The sequence below is a fragment of the Desmodus rotundus genome, chromosome 2 (genome assembly GCF_022682495.2).
Source record: "Desmodus rotundus isolate HL8 chromosome 2, HLdesRot8A.1, whole genome shotgun sequence".
Taxonomy (NCBI): Eukaryota; Metazoa; Chordata; class Mammalia; order Chiroptera; family Phyllostomidae; genus Desmodus; species Desmodus rotundus.
Genome location: NC_071388.1, coordinates 175,198,549 through 175,212,572, shown reverse-complemented (window position 1 = coordinate 175,212,572; position 14,024 = coordinate 175,198,549). Strand labels below are relative to the sequence as shown.

The 14,024-nt window shown below is 35.6% G+C and overlaps 1 long non-coding RNA gene across 2 annotated transcripts in view; it reads left to right on the top strand.

Moving 5' to 3' along the window:
* Positions 1–14,024, top strand: part of LOC112307957 (uncharacterized) — a 180,993-nt gene that overhangs the window by 76,898 nt on the left and 90,071 nt on the right. Inside the window, exon 4 of one of the 2 annotated variants that reach the window (XR_006656055.2) lies at positions 9,758–9,831. The exons of the other annotated variant lie outside the window; for it this stretch is intronic. This is a non-coding gene — a long non-coding RNA (uncharacterized lncRNA). Of the gene's footprint in view, positions 1–9,757; positions 9,832–14,024 lie in introns of those variants that run through there. 2 annotated transcript variants of the gene reach the window in all.

Genomic DNA, 14,024 nt, shown 5'->3' with positions numbered 1-14,024 from the left:
AAATTGCATATAAAGAAGAAAAGGTGAGATGGTAATGAAACTTTGCTAAGGTTCTTGTGTTAACGTAAAGGTTAAATATACAGATTGATGTAAAAATTGCATTATTTATAAATTTGACTGGCAGCCTTGTCAATAACATAAACAGTCAATAGCATAGTTTGTATGTTATATGTATTGTATACTGTAATCTCATAATAAAGTAAACAAACCAGTAAGGACAAAATGTTATTAAGGAAATCACAATGAATAGGAAAAAATAACATTTATAATATTTACTGAAAAAAATCCAGAGTAAGTGGACCCACACAGATCAATTCTGTGTTGTTCAAGAGTTAACTGTATTTTAAATTTCTTTTTTAAAATTTTTATTGTTGTTCAATATATTTTAAATTTCATTTTTAAGAAATTTCAAGTATCTTTTGTTATCTTCTTTCTTCAGTATACCTAAAAACCTTGTCAACCATTGATTTTAATTCTTATTCACATATAGCTATCAGGCTTCTGAAGTTCAATATACACGTATCTTAACCAAATTCAGAATTTAATTACAGAAATAGTACATGAATTTTGAAATATATTTATGCTTCATATCATTGTCTTCTGCTGAATTATAAATTATAAAACTTATCTATATAAAGTTTAACTTTATAAGTGATACTAATACAAAGAAAATATTTCTAGCTCTGATTATTTGTGATAATGGATTTCTATATTTCTTTTTCTCTTAGAGATTTCATATTTAAAATATTTGTTTGATGATTATATGAACCCATGTCAATTAATTCTAATTAAAATGTTCTCATAAAAATTTTTATGGGATTCTTCATCTTCCTAAATGATAGACATGTAGATATATATTTATTCAAATATGTGTCTATTTACACATAGACATAAATTTCCATATGGTTAAATCTAACATGCATCAATTTGTCAAACTCAAAATTATGTTCTCAATCTGTGATGAATGCATTTCACTGAATATAGCCCTTGTGATCAAGAGCCCTTTTATTTTATGTTCGATTACAGAGGACTGACCTAAGGAAAAAAAAATGTTGTATGGATTTTAGCTCACTACTTAAAGAGTGTTCTTTATTAAAACTAAAATTCTCTGACAAAAGGGTGAGCTGCCTCAAAAAATAAGTAAAAGCCCCTGCACTGGAAATATTCAAGCAGAGGCCAAACTAATCTATGTAATAGGTTTGGTCAAAGAGATTTTCTTTACAGAATATGTGGCACCTTCCAAAATAAGTACTATGCCATATGTGCCTTTCTGCACCACCGTCTGCACCCTCTACCCCTCCTCCACTACCACCACCTTGGCAGGTACCCACCATGATTTTCTATTACCTAAAATAGCAAATAAGCATAATAAAATGATCAAAACTAATACTTGGTTGGTACCCAAGAGTTCTGTTTCCAGCACTGACTCAACCATATGTTTTTATAAAATGAATCACTATTAATGCCATTTTTCTCACTTGAGAAATGAAGGAATCTCAAAGGTTAGTCATGTTTTATTGACTATATCTTAAAAGGCTGATTTCCTTAAGTACTGGGCTTTGACCTATGTATAAATCAGTGAACAAAACCTGTATGCCACTATCCTAGCTAGGATTAAAGTATACTGGGGAGAGAATGATATTAATCAAATAAGCCAACAAAACGAGTGGTTTGAACATCAATTCAAATTGAAATAAGGGCTGTGTAATACAATAGTAACATGTAAACAATTTTTGTTGCTGTAACAGTGACTGCTTCTCTGAGGAACTGAATTTTAAGTTCAGATGCTAGAATGAAAAGAAACCTATCAGGCAAAAATAAAAATAAAAAAAAGGACATCAAGCAGAGAAACCTGGACATTTAAATGTCCTGAGACAGAAAAAAAGCCTCTGTTTTCCCATTAACAAAAAGAAGACCAGAGCGTCGTCGTTGTCACTGTGAGTGAGGAGAGTAAGATAGGTACGCTGGAGAAGTGAGCAGCGCCAAGTCGCAGGACATGTCCGTCGGGGAGGATTTAGAATTTTAGTCCAAGAAGATAAGAGGCCATCGAAGGGTTGAAATGTGAGAATTGGCATATTCAAATTTACATATTAAAAGCATTTCCTGCTCTGCATAGTGAATGGGTAGGAAGATTGTAAAGAGACCAAATGAGGAGAACAATTGTGAGGTTATGGTAATGACTATCCAAGAAATTACTTCAGCTTGGGTTGGAGTCCTGGCAGTAGAAAAAAGAGAAATGGAAAGATATACTTCGGAAATTTCATGAAAAGATTTAGGATAAATATTTTGTGCATATGAGGTCAACGTAGGCTTCAAGAATGACTCAAGTTTTTAACAAGCTTGGTTTTCTCCTACTAAATGGAGCAAAGACGGAGAAGTTCAGTTTTAAGGAAGTTAAATGTGAGATATCTGCAAACCTCCCCAAGATCTGTACATGAAAGACCATCGTCCTCCGCCTAGCTTACGTAATCATTGCCATGCCCCACTCACATAGCTAAGCATACTTTCAGTCTCCACCACACTCTCAGCTCACTCTTTTAATTGTTCCTCCTAATTGTCAAACACATCTATTCTTCTTAGGATGTTCACTTCTTTGTCATATCTTTTCTGAATACTCTGGATACTCCTCTTCTTCAAGCAGGTCCTCACTTGGATATTTGTTAAAGCATATGAACATTCCTTGACTCAGAAAGATTTATCCTTTCAGACAATTGAAGGTTGTGTTGTCAGTGGAAATCAGGCTCTTCCAAGGGATTGCGAGGAAAGCATCCCAAGGACGCACAATGGAGATGTGCTGTGGCAAACTATTTGGCTGGAAATCTGCCCCTGGGTCTTCAGTTCCCATTTCCCTCCATCCTGCCATGGAAAAAGTCCAATCATGGCCTCAGCAAGGCCAAAGCAAAAGCCAGTATCCAGAGTTTCTGCTTTATATTAAAGCTTCATCCTTTCGGACCCCAGGCCATCTGCTGTGGCCTGGTAGCTGCTAGACCCATATGGTCACCTGTTCTTGGGCAAAAGAGTTTGTGAACAAAAGAGCAAGTGTGGGTCATGAGCAAGGGAGAGAGAGAGACAGAGACAGAGACAGAGAGAGCAAGCACTTCAGTGTTCTCCTGGGATTATATGACCTTGGATTTGGGACAGACCAGGTACCTTTTCAAAATGACCCATCAGTTTCCCAAGCTTTTGCAGGCTTTTGATAGGTCCACACCCCCTAGTTAGACTGACAGACCTCTATGGCTAAGAAAGCCCTCCTGTGCCCCCCACAACAGCCCAGTACTGGAGGGGAAGGGAGAAGTGTTACCCCCTTGGTGGAGCAGTGCTACGATCCCCTGTGGTGTGAAGCTGTAGTCTTTTGGTAAAGCAAAAAGGCTTATGCTCCCCAGTTTACTAAAGTCAGTGTCTAATTCCTTTGCTCTATTTCCTTTGTTAATAACTAGTCACTTACCTATGGTAACAGTTGTGGATTCAAGTCTACTCATGTTTTCCAGTATAATCTGAGACAGATACTCCTTTTCCTACCATGGTAATCTTTGCCACACGTGCTTTAACCTGGCAGCTCGGTAGGAAGCAGATGACTTTTCCTGAACAGTCTTAATGGCTAAACTCCAGACCGTCATAATTGGTTTCTGTTTGAAGATCAGCGTTGCTGAGAGCTGTCACTAATTCACAGATAGCCTAATTCTAGCTGAGGGCAGCTTTTCTGCTGAATCATTTTGTACCGTAGTTTGCCAAGGGTTACACACACGGAGACTTCATAAATGCTTTTGATGATGAAAGGATCCAAACGTTGTTTCTGGCAATGCTAAATGTGTGTGCCATTTCCACAATAAGCTTAGCATTCAGCATGAGAAATAAAGTTCGAGCAAAGGAATGTTCTCACTTTACAGTAGTTCCAAAATGGCTACGTCTGAGTTCTCAGGAATAAACTTTTGTTGATAACAGTGTGTATTTATTATAATTTTTCAAGCAATGAATTAAAGATTAAAGAAACATAACAATTATAACCCCAAATCAAAGCAGCAATATTTCTAATAAAATAATTGCTCTCAATTACAAAAGTTGTTTAATATATGATAGCCCTTAGCAGAGAGAACTTGCAATTTACACTTCAGGTACTTTCTATTTTGAGAAATGGATATAAGTAAATCTCCCTGTTATTATGCTAATAACAGCTCAAGTTAATTCCCTACTGAGATGGAAAATATGATTCAGACAATGAAAAACATATGTTTTGGAGAGACAGTTTGCCATCAGACTACATCACCAATTTAAGTGATAAAAATGTTTCTATAAACATCCTGCTCCTTGTTAGGAGTGGATGAAACTCAGTTGCTCCCTATTGTTTTATTTTGTATAAACAGCTGTTAATGTCATCAAGGAAACTTATTTTTATGATGTTATAATTAAAACCATATATTATACGTCTTTTGTCACATATATTAAAAGAAACTCAATTATTTTATGTGCTAAGCTTATGAATAGATTCTCTCTTGCTAGACAAGTAGCTCAGACTGTGGGCCACTGCTCAGATATCTGCAAACTTGCTTATTTTGACTGCATAGTGCACAAGATCCTTAATTTTAACCCTGACACGATGAAAGAACAGATTTCAGAATAATTTCCTTCTGACAGGTGCATTATAAAAATTAAACTGTAAATAGCTGATCAGCTTCTACATGGTTACACTGTTGATGATCATGTTCATATGAATTTCTCTTAGTATACAAAGATGTTACAATTGTGTGTAATGCCTCTGCAATTTCTCACCTCAATCCATAGCTCCAGTGTGGTGTTCCCTTTGAACTGCTCTTACAGAATGAATCACTGATAGTTAAAATGTTACATTTACATTTATTATTCTCTGGCATAACACATACAAAGCCACTGAAGATTAAAGCAGTCGTATCTGAAATTAGGTCTTGGGAGAGGAAGTTTGAACTGTGAGAAGCTTCTCAAAAGTTAGAAGAGAGGTAAGATGTATCTATTCATAGGCTATATATTCCATGCTTAGAATACACCATAAGGCTTTTTAAAATTATGTGCTCCCATATTGAACAAGTCCATTTTTTAATTACAAGGGACAAGAGAATGAATATGTTTACACTGAACTCCAACAAAAAGTAACATGTAGCAAGAAAAATATGTTATTGGTAATCATTCTCTGAGTTCTGCAATCTTTTCTTTTCTATAATTTTCAGTCTGGCAAGACCAAATTATCTCAACAATTTTATGACTTTATTGAGAGCTAAATTTTCCTTTTTTAAATCCCTGTATTTTGGAGCACCTCCATTTTCCAAGATTCTTGTGCATTTGTATGCATTTGTTCAGCAAAGCTCAGATTCAGCTATGGCATTCATGTTACGAAAACTTATTCACAAAAGCTAAATTAAAATCAGTAAAAAAAAATATGTTAAAGCAGGATCAACCCTGATGTATGACATTTGCATTGCAAGCAAATGGAATTAACCAAAGGAATAGGTATAATAAACTAAACATAAAACACCTTCAGAGATTAATATTGAAACTACAGTCATGAAAAGCGCAGCTGCTTATGATATTGGGTAATGAAAAATAATGCTCCATTTGTTCTTCTTTTTTCCATTTATAACGAACTAGATTCGATCCCTATTATGATCCATGGATGGTAGAGAACATGGGTGTTGATTAGTAGATTTATGTTTCTCATCACGTCAAGAACACTCTGAATTGAATGTGGTCTCTCATACGACATGCTGTTGTTTAGAAAACCATGTGCTTTGTGCCCTGCTGCGGCTAGGTCTTTGCAGAACCAGACGTCTATAGATCCAGAATGTTTAAGTCCATATTTCTTTAAAGAAACAATTGTACCTATTGAAAACATAAGTACCATTGGCTATTTGCATGATATAAATTAAAGTCTTAGACTTCCTTCAGCCTTATTTTCTCATTCACAGGATGAGGATAACAATACATATATATTAGTTTTTCTTTGGGGCTAAGTGCTATATTATATGTAAAGTCCTGAAAATACTTCATGTCAAAATTAACATTATAAATGGCAGACATTGCCATCATCAGGTTAAATCTCAAGTATATCATGTAACATTCTATAGGATTAGTTGATTTATCTAAAGAATAATTTTCAGAATGAGTCAATAAATATGAGTTAAGCACATACTCTATATGCAGAATTTTTTATGTTGTGATGATTTAGAAAATGAGTAAAATGTAATACATATCCTTACAAAATTTATAGGAATTAGTAAACTTTGTGGTCAACTTCCAAGAATTCATTTCACCAGAGAATGATAAAAACAGCTTCATGCACAGCCATCACTAGATGTAAAATTTTAGGATACCAATCACTGAAATGCCCTGACTTTATGACAATACTCAATCCAGAGAAATCCTTACTCTCTCGAACCCTTACCCATAACATCCCCCTCTCAGTACTCTGTTACCAGGACATCTCACAATTCTTCATGGCGAGCAATGTACCCTTGATGCAGCAAGAAATACACATAACTTTGATTGACTACAGGTGTGTCCCTGGTTGTCTTTGGCTGGTGGGCATCAGCATACCTTTGTTCATTTGTAAAGTATCTCTAGGGGTGAATGAAATTCTTCCATACTCAGATAAAGATTTAAAACTTTGTTGAGGGTACATCGAAAGAGAGGATATATGAGTATTACGCAATTCTTGGCCAATTAGTATTTGACAGTTATCTAGTCACGGTGACTTGTTAAAAGATGGGTGCATAACTCAAACTAGACTGATCAGAAGGCAGAATGATACATTGACATGATCACCATGAAAACGTGAATCCCTCCACCTTCTGGGTATTATGGGTTGCGTACATGCCACTGGAATTGCTACGGCAATTTTCTTGCTATACAAGTAGCCACCTAGAGTAAAAAGAAAAAACAACAATAAAAAAATAGGAAAAAAAAGACCCTACAACTGAAAAAGGAGCAAATGAAAAAGTCATAGAGAGATAAAGCAGAAACATTGACCAAACCACCCCAATATCTTCCCTACCTCTGGAAGGTGAAGGCACATATGTCAATAAATCATATTTATTTTTCAGCCGGATATTGGGTGCTTTTATAGTATTTGAAAGTGATACTATTCTGCCAGGTACACTTACCTTATAATCTGCAGAGTATTGGCAGGTCTGCTGAGACGGGACCGACTGGATATACTAGCCATCACTTCGGAGTGATGGGAATCACTTAGCAGTAAGAGGCGGTTGTGATGCCAAGGTTTTATGCCTGAATGATTAACAAGTTTGTGGCCCCTTTATCTGAAATCGAAAACATCATTTTTCTATAGTAATAAAGAAATAAAGAGAAGAAACATAGATGGCTAAGTTCAGAGATGCCCAAATATTAATGTTACATCTTTAGCTCAGAAATGTGAAAAAAGCTCTGAACATTTTTAAAAAAGCAGAGTCCCTGGATCTATAACAATTGAATTTGTTTTAGTATTTGGGCGATAAGTCCCATTATCAAAATTTATTTTTAACATAATAACAATATAGAAGTGAAGAATTTGAAAAACTAATTGATACGGATCAAGATTTGTCAGAATACTGAAAAAACGGGCTGCTTAAAGATACATTTACCGAGCGATGATTATTTCAGGGACTGCTCTAAAAGCTTACAGCATGTATTACTCATTTTAATACATCAAACTCTGTGTAATTAGGAGTAGCCCCACTTTTCAGATGGGCATAAAAGTGCTTGCCTTTTACATATTCTAATTTGTTCCAAACAAATAATCACATATGTTTATGGGTAATATTAGCATATATGTATACTTTTCTAATAAATCTATTTAAAATGAGCCTTTTCTTTAGATTAAGTACCATAATAACACTGGAGAAGTAAAAGAATGAAAATTTTTCATTACAGTGAAGTTTTTAATATGCAGTGTTTATGATCAGATCTTATGGTGGAATAGGAGTTTCTCAAGTTTCACACACCTGATAACAAAAATGGATATAATCCAGAAACATGCTTGGCTGAGTCCTTTGAACACTTGCATGCTCCCCTTCCTTTTTAACCTGACAGCTTTGAGCTGTCTCTAGATGAGAACCCCTGTTGATATTTATATTTTTCCAGAGGTAACCCCCTGACAGGGCTACATGAGCTGTGATGGCAACCCCTGTCCCAGATGTGAGAAGACTGTTTTCATCCTTCAAGAGCAAAGGAGAGGGAGGAGGATGCATGTGGGCATAACAGCTGCCAGCTGTTCCCATTTCCTGCCTCCTGGTACTTAGTGTTACTGGGCTGGAAGCCCAATCCTCATGTTAGCCCAGTATCATTTTGTGATGCCAACACTTTATGCATGAATCCCACTGAGCACGCACCAGACACTGTGAGGAATGGTTTGTGGGGTGCTTGACTGCTCTATTTGGGAATTTTTTTTTAATTCAAACTATAAGAACGGAAGGCTGTGTTCCTAAACAGGTGTGATACCACAATCGAGGCATCATTTGGCTCGTGTCAGAATCTGCTCCTGTAATGTAATCCATCAGCCCATTGGCCAAGTCAGATGTTTCCAGAAGCTGCAGGCTTCCAAAGATAATCATATCATTTTTAATCTACCAATGCTTCATCTCATTTTGTTGGACACAGTATACACTTATTAATTTGTACTCAGCAAACATATTTTAAATCTGTTTTTTTTTAACCCTGAAGGACTAGCCTTGAATGGGTTACCATGCTACTTCATGGTAGACACTAGATAATTGTTAGCTAATATTATTATTATTACAAAAGAGTGCAAATAGGAGAGGCAGGCCATACTGAAGGCAGGCAGATAATGTCCCCTCTCAAGAGGGGTCAATATTTGTTTTGTTGTCTCAATTGCTATGTCTCTATCAAGACATAACTGTACATAATCTGTAGTCAAACTCCTAGACTAATCCTTAGAACAAAAAATCTCTGTAGCATCAATATCTATCAGTGATCGATATGCATTTATGCTTCTTGAGTGTTTTCTCAAAATGGTATTTATACAAAAGTATTTCATTTTATGACACATTTTATTCCTGATGAATGTAGAAACACACTGCTCACCTCCTGTCAGCTCCCCAAATTCTGCAACCTTCTTCTTTAATGTAGGTGCCTGGATCCTAGCACATTCACTGGCCTTGGGCCCTGACTGTGTCTTTTCATTTTCATCTGCCCCCTGGGCTCCCATGTGCTGTAGGATCTCCCATGTGATCTACCCACAGGGAAGCCCTTGTCCCTTCAAGGTTTTCTTATCCATCCTCTTAATATCTGTTGGTCAGATAACTTCTACTGCCAAATCTTCTATCTAATATCCTTACAGCCATTACGTGTTGGACCATCAGTGAAAGGAGCCTTTTTTGTTTTGTTTTATTTTGTTATAAGTCAGTATTCATGAGAACTTAAAAATACTGTTGTTTATATTGGCCATTGCCACAAATTGGCTTGAGGAGAAGTAAGAATGTAGTAGTAGAACTGAAAAATACTATACCATTTACAAAAAGGGAGAGATAACATAACTACAAAAAGGATGAAAATTTATTTTCCACCCATATCTTATTAAATGTCTTTCCCAAATATAATTCTGTATTTTCACATCAGCACCGTCTTTTGATGCCTGATTTAGCTACTCTAAGTAATTCATGCAAAATCTCAACAGCTTGTAGCTTATCAAAATAAATGATACTTTTTCATTTATACTCTTCTGTGGGGTTATTCAGGAACCCAGGATCCTTTTGCCTTGCACTTCACTCTCTTCCAGATCTTTGAAGCCCCATCTATTCAGCTGGAAGATACTTAAAAGGTGGAACATTGGACATGGAATATTTACAGTGCCAGTTGTGGTAGTGGTATGTATTACCTTCACTCACAGTTCCTTAGTCAGAATTCAGCACCGGGTCACATCTGATTACAAGGGAAGCTGGAGCCTACCTGTACAACCAGAAAGCAGAATCAGTGAAATATATGTGAGCATCAGCAGTCTTTGCCATAAATCTATTTACCATGTGACTCTTTCTAGCTTTTCTTCTTTTATTCTGTCTTTTTGAACTATTCCGTCTTATAAGAGTTGGGGATTAGGTCCCATGATGGAGTCAATACAGGCACATTTAAGAATAGATCTGTTTCCATTTTTTAACTATTACTGTGGTTGATAACAAAGGAATTACTTGACAATAGAGATGAAAAGATGTGTGTGCGGACATGTGTGCTTGTGTACAGTGTGCATTAGCGTATAATAACTTGTGAAAAGGTAAAGGGGTTTCAGGATATTAGTATTTAAAATATTTTTTATTTAAAAATATTTTTAGAAAAAAGAATCACCAAGATCCATGTAATAGAGGGAGAATTGAAATAAAATGTGTGGAATAGCAACAATCTCACATCCTTTCTGTTTCGCTTTAGTTAAATAATTAAATTTCTCTGACCTCAGATTCCAAATCTGAAAAAAGAGAATTACAATGTCTAATGTGATGAGTGCCCCCAATTTTCCACTCCATCTACACCAAGGCATCCCCTTCCTTTTCTCCCCTTGATATCCCAATCCAAAAAAAAGCTACCCAGTCTTCAGTACATGTCTCTGAATGAAAAGACTGGGAAGAAAACAAGTGGACAGGAGGCAAAGGATAAATGAGCAAAGAAAGAAACAAACCTTCACAGCAAGATCTGAGAAACAAGAAGTGGAAAGGAGGCAACAGGGAAGACAGAAGTAGCATTTTTATTAAGTAATACTGTGAGCAAAGTGAATTTTCTCTAAAATTCTTAGAGAAATAAAAGTAAAACTTTTAAAAACAGTATGAAAATTACTTTTAGTCCTGCACTGTAACTTTTGGCATAATATTCTGTGCACGGAGTGGACTATGTGAGTTCCTAGATTGTAAGTTGTTTAAAGGGGAGTTACATAGGAGTTAAATGTAAAAGTATATGAAGATGATCTACAAATGACATTTACTATTATTTTCAATAGCTCAGCTATATGCAGTCTTAGATTAAAAAAAAAAACTGAAATGAAATTTGCTGTAGTTAACCATAGCAGCAATGAAGTCCATAAATGGGAAATACTGCTTTGAAGGTCACTGTGAATACTATTTTAAACATATATGAACACAATCTATACAGAAAATGCATACTTATGCAATTACATGTTTACACAAGCTAAATATCCCAGTTTAGAATTTTCATAACAAATATGCTTAATTGGCATATTGATTGATTTGAATTGTATTAACATTCTTATACTAACAGTAAAGATTTGTGTTAACTGAACCTCTCTTTTTGTAAAATTATTCACTAGTATCATTACCGGAAAGAAATAATATGTAAGAATTTTACTAGTATCACAACAGCAAAGTCTTAACTTCCTTAGCCAAGGCCCAGGCTCAAGCAATGTTTTCTTACTTTCTGCAAGACTTAAGTTTCACATTAATAAATCCTCGATTCTTGAAATAGAACCTCGGTTTTAATGATGATGAAAAACCCGTTAGTGTCTCCTTAATTAGGTAATCTCTGGGTATCTGTGAATGGTTTTTAAATTATCTAAAAATGTAATTCATAATGACTAAGGTCACATTTGGATTTAGATGCCAAATTTGGATATGTGGGAAAGAGCTCTTTACCAATGTCTGTAATAAGATACTATTTGAGGTTCTGTTTCAGCAACTTTCTATCAAGAAATGCATTTTATCATTATAGTTAAAATATGCTGTTTATACAAAATTCTTCATAGGACTTTTAAACAACATATCATATCATACCACTGCATTAAAATTACTGATAAAGTATAACTTTAATGGCTACATGGTTTTCCATCATGTGTATGCATCTCAGTGTGGTTTCAAATGGTCCCTTGTTGAAAATAACACTTTTCTATGATTTCATTGCCATCAGTTATGCTATAATTATCTCTTTTCATCACTTCTGTCTTTGTCATTAATCAATCAAATGGTATGAACATATTTAATTTTAATATATATGTAAAGCATTTTCTATAAAGATTGAGTACTTGTACCCTCACTAGGAGGCTGTTTCATTAGACTCGCTAGTAAATGAATATATTCACTTATAAAATCTGATCATCAGGCATGAAAAATGAAATCTTGTTAGAGAAAATACTGGATTTAATTACTCATGAAACAGTAAGTTATATGTTTATAAAACAGAATTATTTTACTGTGAATTATGTGCTCACATTGATTTCCTGCTTTTTCTATGTGGCATTTGTCTTTCTCTTATAGATTCACGAGCTATCTTTATTATATAGCTATCAGATATTCTCAAATATTTTTCCAAAATTCATCAAATGTTCAAATAGTTATTCTCTTTATTTTGATTTCTTCTCTATAGAAATTTAAATCATGCTTTTTTATTACTTCTATCATTCTTCCATTTACTTTTATTTTGTTATTATGTTTTTTGATAATATAGAAATTTTAACATTGCATAATTGTATCTCTTCTATCACTTACATTTTTAAAAGACTTACTCCTGCCATGGCTGGTGTAGCTCAGTGGATTGAGTGTGGGCTGTGGACCAAAGGATCACCGGTTCAATTCCCAGTCAGGGCACATGCCTGGGTTGCAAGCCAGGTCCCCAGTGGGGGCCATATGAGAGGCAACCACACATTGCTCTTTCTCTCCCTCTCTCCCTCCCTTCCTCTCTCTCTAAAAATAAGTAAATAATATCTTTAAAAAAAAAGTCTTCCTCCTTCTCAAGACATTTGAAAATGCTTGTTACTATTTTCTTCTAATTTTATACATGTCTTTTTTCCCCCATGTAATCCCTTAATGTATTTTGTGTGTGATATAAGAACTTAAATGGATTGTTTCCAAATATCCAAGCCCAGATTTTTTGAGACATCTTTTATCACATTTAAAATTCTTATACATGTCATGGTGCTATAGCATTTTATTGCCTTCTGTTCACCCTGTGGGTGAGGGAGGGATTCTCCCTTCGAATTATAGGGCTGGCCAAACACAGGACATCTAGCTCCAGGCAGATCAGATAGCTAGCTGCAGTTTATTGATCACACGTGCCTGTAGTCCAAGGAAGGAGGCATATGGGGCCATGCACAGGTTGCACTTGAAAACAGAATGAAAAGCCAGAGGCCGTAGGAGGAAGGCTTTGTAGTATATAAAGGGTGAGTTGCTCCCTGGTTCCCATGAGTAGATGAGATTGGCTTGTTTGAATAATTCTGCCAGTTGGCAGGGAACAGAAACTTGCTACTCAGAGATAAGTAGGAATTGCACTTGATCCATCTCAAAGGGTAAAGGAGGTTGTTTGGCCAAAAAGCCTTTTCCATGGGAGCAGAGTGGGGAGGAGGGCTCACAGCCAGGCCATCCGAGGCCCTCCCACTTTCACCTTATGTCACATACAAAATTCTGCAATGAGTTCACTGTATCTGCTTTAGAATTCTTCTCTTAACTGAACACACTTTCTCGTTCTTTGTCTTTGTTTCGCTCTGTCTTGATGTCTCTCTTTTACAAATGATAATTTAAATATTTATAAAAAGAAGTGGTGTTGAAGAAACAGTCTAAGCTGTTTTCAATCAACAAAGATATTTTTGCGTGTGTGTGTGTTGGTGCTGTTGAAGAGAAGGACGAGAGTTAATCAGTCATTTACAGACCAAGCAGGTGGATACTGCATGAAAGCAGGCCTGGGGTCAGCTGGGAGGGCGTTTTGATAGGAATCCCTAGGGCAAAGGGCTTTGCACTGTGAGTCATCCTTAGCTCAGACACATTGCTTTGGAAAGTTTCTTATTTCTGGCAAACTACCTTTTATCATTCATTATCTTTATGCTTCTATGCTAAAATCCAACTTACAAAAAAATCCTGATTTTAAATCAATATGCCTTATATAGTTACTCTGTTCACAATTCCAAAGTAGAGATTTATGAAGCTAGGAGCAGCTTCTAAGAGTTTCTATAACAGCTTAACTCACGTTGTTTAATTTATAATTTACTAGGATTTCACATTTACTGCAATTTCTAGTTCAAAGCACAATTATACTGATGAGAATGTAATGTGTTTAGTCCT